Genomic DNA, 12,141 nt, shown 5'->3' on the forward strand with positions numbered 1-12,141 from the left:
TGTCTGTGGAGCCACACCCCAACCTCTCCAATCACCAAGAAATGACCTGTGCTGAAGGGTCCCCAGCTCCCCACCAGCCTCCCTTCCCAAACCTCCCACCTTTACTTTTTAAATTTGGAAATCAAACCCAGAGGTGCTCCTCCCCTGAACCACATCCCCAGCCGTATCCATTTATCTATATGTATTTATTTATTCATTTGGTACTGGAGGTTGAACCTGGGGCACTTAAACACTGAGCCACATACCTAGTCCCCCCCTTTTTTTTTATGCTATGGCCTTGCCAAGTTGCTGAGGTTGGGTTTGAACTCACCATCTTCCTGCCTCAGCCTCCTGAGTTGCTGGGATTACAGGCGTGCACCACAGTGCCTAGCTGCCCTTTTTATTTTTTCTTTTGAGATGAGGTCTCACTAAGTTACTTAGGGCCTTGCTAAGTTGCTGAAGCTGGCTTTGAGCTTGTGATCCTCCTGCCTCAGCCTCCCGAGCTGCTTACAGGTGTGGGCTGCCACACCTGACCCCACCTTTACTTTCTCTTGGCTCCTTCTTTCCTCTCCTTCCATTGCTTTGAAAAATTTTCATTTTTATTTCTAATCTTCAGTCACCCTTACATGCACAACTGGCTCACTTCAAACCCCCTCTAACTTCCAAATCCTCCTAACCCACAGGAGAATCTCAGCACAGCCTATCTCCTGCTTGCGGTAATGGATAGTCAGATTTGCCCATGTGGGTCCCAGTTTCTCAGCTCATTATTGCTTATTTATTTTATTTTACATGTTTTAACACATAATAGTTGCACATATCATGGGGTACAATGTGTGACTGGCTAATTTGATACATGAATATACTATGCAATGATTGAATCAGCCCTATTTTGTATTTTATTTAGAGGCAGGGTCTGAATTTGGCTTTGAACTCGCAATTTTCCTGTCTCAGCCTCCAGAGCCACTGGGATTATAGGCATGTGCCACTGTGCCCAGCACTTTTGGGCTGTTTTTTTTTTTTTTTTTTTTTTTTTTTTTGTGTGTGTGTGTGTGTGCACGCGCGCTGGGGATTGAACCCAGGGCCTTGTGCATGTGAGGCAAGCACTCTACCAACTAGGCTATATCCCCATCCCCCAACTTTTGGGCATTTTTGAAAAGTATAAACATTGGGGTAATTTACACACACAGACACACACACACAAAGGATAAAAAATTCTCTCTCCTGAAAACTACATTGAGAAGTTTTGGCTATTCCTGGCTGATCAGGCCAGGACAGAAGGACAACTAGCCTCAGAGTGGGCACCAGGAAGTTGTGACAATGTGGGGCCACCTTGATCAGGAGCCTCTGTCCAGGTAGAGAAACTGCCAAACCATCACCCCTGAAGGCAGAGCAGAGCCTCTGACCTGAGGAGCAGGACCAGGTACTCAGGCAGTAACCAGTGGGCACCTGGAGCCTGAGGACTCTGGACATTCACATTGGTGTTGCTAATTACTGCCAGCCACGCCCAGGCTGCTTATTTTAGACTGTGTACATGACACCAAGAATCCAGTCCTTCCACGGTCTCTAAGGGTTGAGGGACTAGCTGGGAGCATCCTGCCTCAGTCCGGTGTAGCACTTGATAAAAATAGAGCAAGGTCCCCAGAAGTAGCCCACCAGTCTCTGCACCTCCTGCCCATGGGGATACCCAGCTTTGGCGAGCTGGGCCCATCTCTCACTACCCACCTCAGAAGCAAAAGGGATTTGCACCCAGATTTCAAGAGAAATTATCAAAAGCAAGTTCTTCTCATGACCACGCTTCCTGGACATAATGGTTCATTGCATCTTGGGAAAAGGTAAATCTTCTCTTCAGCTCTCAATACCACATTTCACATCCTGTGGGGAGCCACTCCAAATGCACGCACCTTTAAGTCCTGTTGCACCACTGGGATCTAAAAGATCACTGTAGTCTGGCGCGGTGGGTCATGGCTCATGTCTAGGGCTCTTCCCTCACTCAGATAACAAGGCATGGCCCTAGAATGAGGAGGCACCCAGAGGGGTTCTGTTACACTCACCTATTCCTTTGTAAACTTGACCCCTTGCTGCATTTGAATAGCTTCTCCCCAATAAAAATTCCAGCAGGTGCTTCTCACTCTCTTTTTGCCTGCTTGCCCCCTTTGGGGTAGCTGAGGCTGAGGAGCGGTCACTGAACCCAAAGAAAAGGTACTTTCAGTGTCTGAGTCTTTATTTAGCTTAAATTCACTTGGAAGACCCTGACTGGTTATGTTGCCTGATGCAACAATCCTCCACCTGCTTCTTGCAAATCTTGGCTTTCTCATTGGGCCACTGGTCCTGCCCTCCTGGGTAATGAGCAGCCCCTTGGAAACCATGCAGCAGAACTTGGCCTCATTCCCAATTGTAGGAGGAGCTGATGCTGATGGGCTGTTCAACCTTGGAGCTACTACACATGTGGCTACCACCCGCCTGAGGCCCTTCCCTGGCATTGAAGCACGTGCTGCACAGACACTGGTGACATCGTGACATCTCCTTCTCTAATTTTGCCCTTTACAAGTTTTATGAACATGGTGATGTAAAATCCTGCTCCCTCTGACACTCTCTCCTTGACAAGGTCTTTGCTCATAACCAGCTTGCCATGTCTCTAGTAGTTGAGTCTGGGTTCAGACTAAATGAGCACCTGTTTCTTCTTTGTCTGAGTCCAGATCTCAGTCTGCCTGGAACAGGCAGCACAGGAAGAATTTCAGGTCACAGCACAGCCTGTGCCAGGGAATGGGAAAGTAGGTGCCCCTGACATTGAGTCAGAGCCACTTGGACATGTTGCAGGGGCACCAGGCAGCAGAAGCTCTGGCCCTCCTATAGTCCCACCCTGGGTGACATGGGACAACGGGAACATCAGCACCTTGCAGTTATCACAGCCACAGCAAGCTCTGAAGATTTGCTTTTACATGTAAGAACATTGAAGCATTTTATTTAAAAATTTTATTTTATTAATACATATTTAAAATGATGCATAGTAAGTGTACAGATTTATGGGGTACAGTGTGGCATTTCAATACAATGTGCAATGAGCAGATCAGGGTATTGGCATCTATAATGTCTCAGACATACATCACCTCCCTGTGTGTGTGTGTGTGTGTGTGTGTGTGTGGTTTCAACATTTAGATGTAGGAGGACAGAGTCTAAATCGTTCAAATACTTCCTAAAAGTAATGGCTGCACATGTTTAGCAACTTCTCTGTGTTATGACTCAAATCACATAAAATAAGCATAAAATAAGATAGGCTTTTCCTATGGTAAGTCATCAACAAACAAAGCAGGGACCATTAGCCAGTAGCTCTTGGTCTCTCCCAGTGGGTTAAACTGCAAATACTTTTCCCTGAAGTCTTTGAATCCTTGCTAGCTAAGCTTAGATTTTCTATTTTATTGCAGAGAAAAAGACCACTACAAAGGACATTGGAGGGAGATCTTTCCAAAACAAATACACATAATCAATACATTTATATAATGTATATATACAGTGTATATATAATGAAATTGTATGAATATATAAAACATATATGTATGTATACAGATATATAGCTTTTCCCATTTATAAAAGTAACTCACATTCACTGTAAAAACTCCACACACCATATCATAGAAGCAAATACTAGGTTGAACTGTATTAGTTTGGTGGTTGTTTTGTTTTGCCTACAATCACAGAAATTTAGTACATTCAACCCAAAAACATGTAAATCAGGCAAATGTTAGTACGTGGTGGTTAGCCCTCCAGATTGAGGAGTGTTCTGTGCAGGTTTATGGTTGGTAGAAATATGACTACAATGATGTAACATAGATGATTGTGTGTGTGTGTGTGTGTGTGTGTGTGTGTGTGTGTGTGTATGTGTGTGTTATTGGGGATCCAGGGCTCCTGCATGCCAGGCCAGCACTCTTCCACTGGCTACACTCCAGCCCTCCGTAGATAATTTTTGCCAACCTGCTTCTCCTAGCACTGGTTGTGTAATGACCTTGGGCTGGCTGCTTCTTCTCTCAAGAGCCTCAGTTTCCACATCTATAAAATGGAATTAATAATTCTGTGCTGGTTATTTATTTATTACCTCACAACCCCAAATATGCCTGCTCTGAATGCGGATCTGAACCATTTCTTTGGTCAGACGGCACAATGTTAAATCCTGCCAGAAGAGGGCGTAGAGAGACGTTTCTGGAGAAAGGTTTTGCTTTCTGGTTTGGGGCCTTCCTCTCAACCTGGCCAGCTTGTGCAGCTCAGCCCTGAGGCTAGGGCAGCTTTTCCAGCACCAGGCTCCTGCAGGGCACTGTGGCCAGCAGCAGTCAGTGCAGCTGCTCACTCCAGCACCCCACACCCACCTTGGGAGCAGTGGGATGTGCCTAGTGGGAACACTTTTCCCTACAATTTTTCCCAGCGGCTGTGAGGATGTTTTTCTGGCAAGTTCCATGGACAGTGCAGCACCTCAGCAACATCTCTGCTATTCTACGAAGCCCAGCCATTCCTGCTCCAACAGAGTCTTAATTTCAGACCTGGTTATTTTTCTTTCTTTTTTTTTTTTTTGTTTGTTTTGTTTTAATATTTATCTTTTGTAGTTGTAGTTGGATACCATAACTTTATTTTATTTATTTATTTATTTATGGGTGCTGAGGATTGAACCCAGGGCCTTGCACGTGCGAGACACGTGCTCTACCACTGAGCCATAACCCCAGCCCCTCGTTTTGTTTTGTTGAGACTCAAGTCTCACTCTGCTGCCTGGGTGGGTCTCGAACTCAGGAGCTCAAGTGACCCTCCCACTTCAGCTTCACTAGTAGCTGAGACTACAGGTGCACACCCCATAACCTGGCTAATAATTCTTGTGTGTGTGTGTGCACGTTGGGGGTGGTTACTGGGGACAGAACCAAGGGCACTCTACCACCACACTACCTCCCTAACTCCCCTGCCCACATTTTTAATTGGTGCATCATAGTGGCACATAGTGATGGATTTGTTGTTACATATACCTACATGCACATGATGTAAAAACATTGTTTGACCAGTATCACTCCCCAGCACTCCCCCCACACGCCTTCCACCTCCTGGTCCCTTTTCTCTCCTGATCTCCCTTTGATTTTCACGAGATCCCTGCCCCCCGTTTTTCTTTTCCTTTTTCCTCTCTAGCTTTCACCTATGAGAGAAAACCTATGACCCTTGACCTTCTAAGTTTGGCTTACTTTGCTTAACATAATGGTCTCTAGTTCCATTTTTCTGAAAATGACATAATTTCAATTTTCTTTTTTGGAGGAATAAAAATCCATTGTATATACATCACATATTCTTTATCTATTCATACTCTGATAGACACACAGGCTGGTTCCACAGTTTGACTCTTGTGAGTTTTGCCGCTATAAACATGAGTATGTGTGTATCATTATAGCACGAGGACTCTAATTCTTAAATTTTTAAAAATATATACATTTCTAGTTATTGATGATACCGTTATTTTAGCCATTTATTTATATGCAGTGCTGAGAATTGAACCCTGTGCCTCAGACATGCTAGGAAAGCGCTCTATCATTGAGCCATAACCCCAGCCCATGACTTTAATTCTTTAGGATAAATAACGAGGAGTGGTATAGCTGGGTCATATGGTGGTTCCATGCCTAGTCATCTGAGGAAACTCCATACTGATTTCCACATTGGTTGTACTAATTTACAATCCAACCAACGGTGTAAAAGTGTTCCTTTTCTCTCACATCCTCTCCAGCATTTATTATTATTTATATCTTCATATCTGTCATTCTGAGTGGTGTGAGATGAAATCCCAGAGTAGTTTTGTTTGGGTATCAGGGATTGAACTCAGGGGCGCTCCCCACTGAGCCACACCCCAGCCCTATTTCCTATTATATTTAGAGACAGAGCCTCCCTGAGTTGTTAGCACCTTACTGTTGTTGAGGCTGGCTTTTGTCACGTTCCAGTTCCATGACTAAACACTTAAGGTCACTCCAGGTGAGGTGGATGCATGAAATAACCACACAGAGAAATACCTTTTTCTCTGGGTCCTGTGAAGGCTCCTCTGACCTTAGGGGTCCGTGGAGAAAGAGAGAGAGGAGCACGTGCTGAACCCTTTTATTGGGAAGAAGCCATTCAAATGAGGCAAGGGGTAGGATTACAAAGGAACTGGTGAGTGTAGCTCAAACCGGCAGGTGACGCCCACGCCTGGGGCCACTCCTTGCTTTCTGACCTGAGACATCACCCAAGTCACCATGAAATGTAGTGATTGGTCAGAGCCTCAAGCTTCAGGATTGGAAGGTGTGGTCATTCAGGGAAGTTCCCCACAGGCACAGGCTTTGAACCCCAGATCCTCCTGTCTCAGCCTCCTGAGCCACTGGAATTACAGGTGTGCACCACTGCGCTCAATTCAGTGTAGTTTTTTATTTTTTATTTTTCTTTTTTTTTGGAACAGGGGGTCGAACCCAGGGCTTTTTCAGTATAGTTTTGATTTGCATTTCCTAACCACTACTGATGTTGAACATATTTTCATATACTTGTTGGCCATTTGTATTTCTCCTTTTGAGAAATGTCTGTTTAATTCACTTGCCTATTTATTAATTGGGTTATTTGATTTTTTTGGTATAAAATTTTTTGAGTTCTTTATATATTCTAGTATTAATCATGTCAGAAGTATTAATCATGTCTCCTTCATTGTTTCCTTTACTGTGCAGAAGCTTTCTAATTGGATGCCATCCCATTTATTAACTCTTGGCATTATTTCCTGAGCTTTAGGAGTTGTATTGAAAAAGGAGTTGCCTGTGCTTGTATGTTCTCACCCTTTTTTATTTTATTTTGAAACAGGGTCTCCTTAAGTTGTTCAAGCTGATCTCAAAATTGCGATCCCTCTACATCAGCCTCCTCAGTTGCTGGGATCATAGGCATGCACTACGGTGCCCAGCCTGACTAATAATTCTTCTTTTTTAAATATTTTTCATTTTTTTAGTTGTAGTTGGACACAATACCTTTATTTATTTGTTTTTATGTGCTGCTGAGGATCAAACCCAGGGCCTCACATGTGCTAGGCTATCACTGTACCACTGAGTCACAAACCCAGCCCGGGGCTAATAATTTTTTATGATTAAACTTTCCCTGTTTAAATCACTTAATGGTTTCTCTCACCTGCTTGGACTCAGACCGACAGAACTCTCTATCCCATAATGTTATGAGGATCAACAGAAGTGATGCAGGGATAATGCTGAGTTTAGTGCCTGACACGAGGTGTCAGCACCACCACCACCACCACCACTGCTACCATCTTCATCAGCTCTGCACCGGGAAACAGCTCCAGTTGGCCTCATTGATTTGCTGCGGTTCCATAGATGCAGATTTGAATTTCCATTCCTGCTGGTTATTTGGATTGTTCCAATTTTCCATTGTTAAAAATAGTCCTGTGTAGGTGCAGTGGCACTCGCCTGTAATCCCAGAGGCTCAGGAGGCTGAGGCAGGAGGATCACAAGTTCAAAGCCAGCCTCAGCATTTTATTTATTTTTTTGAAAGTTAGAGAGAGAGAGAGAGAGAGAGAGAGAGAGAAAGAGAGAGAGAGAGAGAGAGAGAGAGAGAGAGAGAGAGAGAGATAGAGAGAGAGAGAGAGAATCTTTCATCATTCATCTTCTAGTTTTCGGAAACACAACATCTTTGTATGTGGTGCTGAGGATCGAACCCTGGCTGCACGCACGCCAGGCGAGCGCGTCACCGCCTGAGACACATCCCCAGCCCCCAAGCCTCAGCATTTTAGCAAGGATCCAAGCAACTCAGTGAGACCCTGTCTCTAAATAAAATTCAAAATAGGGCTGGGGGTGTGACTCAGTGGTCGAGTGCTCCTGAGTTCAATCCCCAGTACTAAAAAAAAAAAAAAAAAAGTAGTCCCATGATTCACATAAAAGTCGGCATTTATAAAGCACTCACTGTGTGCTACACACTCTTCTAAGCAATTACATGTGTTAACTCCTGAATCCTCAATATGCCTACTATACTAGTCTCCTGTACCTGCTGTAACAAACATGGCCGACAGTGCCACCAACAACACACATTTATTATCATGCAGTTCCAGGGTCAGAAGTCTAAAATGAAGATGGCAGCAGGGCTATGTTCCTTCTGAGGGTTCTGGGGAAAAGTCTGATTCCTTGTATTTTCCTGCTTGTAGAGACCACCTGCATCAGCTTATGACCCCTTCCTCACTTCATTCCACCCTCGTCCTCCCATGGTCACATCTCCTACCCACTATGATCACCCTGCTTTCCCCTTATAGTGACCTTTGTGACTCTATCAGGCCCACTTGAAAAATCAGAATAATCTTCCCATCTCAAAATCCTTAACTCCATCACATTTGTGAAGTCTCTTTTACAATGTGAGGTATTCACAGGTTCCAGGTATGAGTAAGTGAATGTCTTTGGGGGGGCATTATTAAACCTACCATATCTATGGAATAAGCACTATTATTTTACCCATTTTACAGATGAGACAACTGAGGCACAAAGAGAATAAGTGATTTTTCCGAGGCCATACAGCTCATTAGCAGCAGGACTAGCATACAAAATCCAGACTGTCTGGCTTTAGAGTCCAAACTCTAACAATCATACAATCTCATACAAATCTTTTCTTCCCCTCTGTTTTATTATTTTGCAGATTGCCCAACACAGAACATAATTGCAAATATCCAGCTGTGCAAAAGAGGAACTAGTGCCTAGGTGCAAATGGGAGATGTGAGTCTTTTATTTTACACAACTGAGATCCTACGGGTGTCTGGACTCTCTCTGTGAAGTAGCGCTGCCTCACCTGGGGACTCACAGTGACATCAGGATTCTCTTCCAGTAACTGACACACAGATTCAGAGTGCCAATAGTGGAACAAGATCACAATGATCCCCTTTTCTAGAGCCTTCCCCGGCCACCTACAGACATGATCTGGCCAGGATAAAGACAATTGGAATTTCTCCAAGGTCTGCAACAGTTAAATGTTGCACCTGATTCTCTTGGTTCCCCCCTTATATTATATCTTTGTATGATTGAACATGAGTTTGTTTAGGATAAATTTCTAGGAGTGGAATTACTGGGGCAAAGATTTATAAGGGTTTAACAGATATCACTGATGTGTCCTTCACCACAGCTGCACCAATAAATTCCCACCAGCAGTGCCTGGAATCCAAAATCCTTCCCCACCCTGACCCTCATGACTTGAGAACAGAATCTTACTCAAATACATAGAGCCAGAGGATTTTTATAACTTCATATTCAACTTAGTAACTGAGAAATACTTCTCTTTCATGAAAGAAAAGAAATATCCTTCTCTCAATAATAAAAATATTACAGTGGGGGCTGGGGCTATAGCTCAGTTGGTAGAGTGCTTGCTTCGCATGCACAAGGCCTTGGGTTCAATCCCCAGCACCACAAAAAAAAAAAAAAAAAAAAAAAAAAGAAAAAGAAAAAGAAAAGAAAGAAAGAAAGAAAAATATTACAGAATGAATAAAGAACCCTCAGTTTCCTGGAGCAAATAAAAACGTGTTTAGCTGAGTGCATTGCAAGACTGGAAAAATACTTTCCTCATGCTGAGTGTGATTCCAGCTTTTGTGGTCCTCACTGAGATTTGGGTGCTCTACCTTGTCTAAGGCACAATGTTTGAGGTTTTCTTTTGCTGCCTTCATGGATCATCTTCATCCCCCCAGGCCCCTTCTGAAGATTTCTAGTTACTAAGTCATTTCTATCATGAGTCTTTCCAGTCACTGCCTTTTTATTCTGCATTCAGGCCACAAGTCTTTTCTCACAACTTCCCTTTCAAGACTTGGTGTCTCCCCTCCCAGTGTGCTATTTATCTGGGACTAATGACCAGGACAGTGAACACGTATATCGTTATTTTTTGTTTTCTTGTGGTGCTAGGGATTGAAACTAGGACCTTGAGCATGCTAGGCAAGTGCTCTACCACTGAGCTGCACCCCAAGCCCTGTCTTTTTTCTTTTCTTTCTTTTTCTTTGGTAGTTGTAGATAGACAGAATGCCTTTATTTTATTTTTTTATTTTTATGTGATGCTGAGGATCGAACCTAGTGCCTCACTATAGCATGGCAAGTGCTCTGCCACTGAGCTACAGCCCCAGCCCCAGCCCCTCTTTTTTTTTTTTTTTATTTTTGTTTTGAGACAGGGTCTTGCTAAATTGTTCAGGCTGGCCTTGAACTTGAGATCCTCCTGCTTCAGCCTCTTTAATAGCTGAATTACTAGTGTGGCCACTGCACTCGGCTTGTAGTCAGTCATTTTTATTATCTTACTTTTCAGACAAAAGAAAGGAGGCAAAACAGCTCACCCACAGAAATGTGATTCACACTGAGGCACTTGCCTCCCGATTCTGCCCACTTGGCTCTGAACGTATCGCCTCTAGAGCAGCTGGTTTCCTGGTGTCCCTGCAGACCCCATGCCTGCAGGATGTCCACAGGTGAGTGGGTTGGAAGGCTGCTGAGATTTGTCTTGGCTGTTGAAGGAGCCGTAAGCGGCACAGGGCTCAGGCCCCGCTGCTTTCTGCTGTGTGATCTTTCTCAACCTGTTTCCTCCTGTGCAAGATGAGTACAACACTAATCCCAGGCAGGGATCAGTGGCTACTATTCCCATTTTACAGGGGATGAAATGGATGGTCACAGTGTGCGCCCAGGGCAGGCATAAGGTGAGAAGTTGGGAATAGTTGCTGTACCCCTCCTGAGGGAAGGCTTTCTGCACCACATTCCACTGCAAAAGTGGGGTTATTAACCGGGAATCTGGCAGGCAGTTCCCTTGGCAGATTCTTTATCTCCTGTCATCCCCTGACCAGTCCTGTACTAAACTTGGCCCCAGATTCCCTGCTAAGGATGTCTAGATCTCCCCCAGTGGTCCTGCCCTTCCTGCCCTTGTTTCCCCTCTAGGTGAGGCCCTATGCTTAGGAAATGTGCCACTAACTAAAAACCACCACACAAACCCTACGTAGGCTCTTCCCCTCTAACTATGACCAGCACCCCAAAGCATCACCCTTCCCAGCCTCCCCTTCTCCATCATTCTGCGCTCAGAACACAGCTCAGGCTGTGGCTCACTCTTCATCAAGGCAACCTTCTAGATGCTGTATTTCTTTCTTTCTTTTTTTTTTTTGTGATGCTGGGGATTGAACCCAGGGCCTTGTGCATGCGAAGCAAGCACTCTACCAACTGAGCTATATCCCTAGCCCTAAACTTTTTAATATTTAATTTTTTTAGATGTACACAATATCTTTATTATATTCATTTATGTGCTGCTGAGGATTGAACCCAGTGCCCCACACATGGAAGGCAAGTGCTCTACCACTGAGCCACAACCCCAGCCCTAGAGGCTGTATTTCAATGTTTGAGATCTTTACTTGCCTCTTTTCAGTGGCAGGATGCTCTCCACCCTCTATACTGCCCACTTCATAGTCCCAATGTTGTCAAGGTATTCTGCCTCTCAAAGTCATGAGGGAAAGTCTCTAGACACCACTTCTAGTCTGTCCTGAGCAGTGGACATTGTGTCTGATCCCCACTTGGTGTGATTCCCACACCAATAAGGGGACAAGGAAACGTAGAAAGTGTGGGTTATTGGGTGGCTGTTCTGGGTCAGATGTGGTGAAGGGCACTGTTCATCACAGTTTATAGAAGAGGGAACTGAGACCACCAGGGGGTACTGTTTCTGTGTGAGTTCCCACAGCCAGTGAAAGGCTGAGCCAGGATTCCAATCCAGCTCTGCTTGAGTATGGCACCACTGCCCTTGAGAGTTCTCCCAAAGACATCCTAACCAAACATTTCCAATTGGTTCCAAAATCTCACCTGTACTTCATAAGAGTTGGCTAAGGGACAAGACTCCGTCCCTTGAGACCCAACTTGCAGAGGAGTCATTGCCTGTCCTTTCCAGCCCCTCCTGGACACAAGGCTCTTTCCAGCTAAGGGACTAAGTCCCCATTAGTGTGATGGGCAGATTGAACTAATGACAGCACAGGCACTGGGGACCTGGAGAAGTGGCTGGTTCTATGAACCAAGGAACCGCGGGCTGCTGGGCCCAGGAAAGCAGGGCTCCTCTCTGCCCTCTGGCCTCTTCTGGACTTGCCCCGCTGTTCCTCCTCCACCCTCTCCTTTCCTGTGGTCAACTCTTCTTCCCTTCTCAGTGTCTCCTTCT

General features: G+C 44.7%; 1 pseudogene; it reads right to left on the reverse strand.

The window, feature by feature from the left end:
* Positions 1–1,907: 1,907 nt before the first annotated feature.
* On the reverse strand, positions 1,908–2,789 carry LOC143390576 (BTB/POZ domain-containing protein KCTD5-like; annotated as a pseudogene).
* Between the last annotated feature and the right edge of the window lie 9,352 nt (positions 2,790–12,141).

The sequence above is a fragment of the Callospermophilus lateralis genome, chromosome 2 (genome assembly GCF_048772815.1).
Source record: "Callospermophilus lateralis isolate mCalLat2 chromosome 2, mCalLat2.hap1, whole genome shotgun sequence".
Lineage (NCBI taxonomy): Eukaryota > Metazoa > Chordata > Mammalia > Rodentia > Sciuridae > Callospermophilus > Callospermophilus lateralis.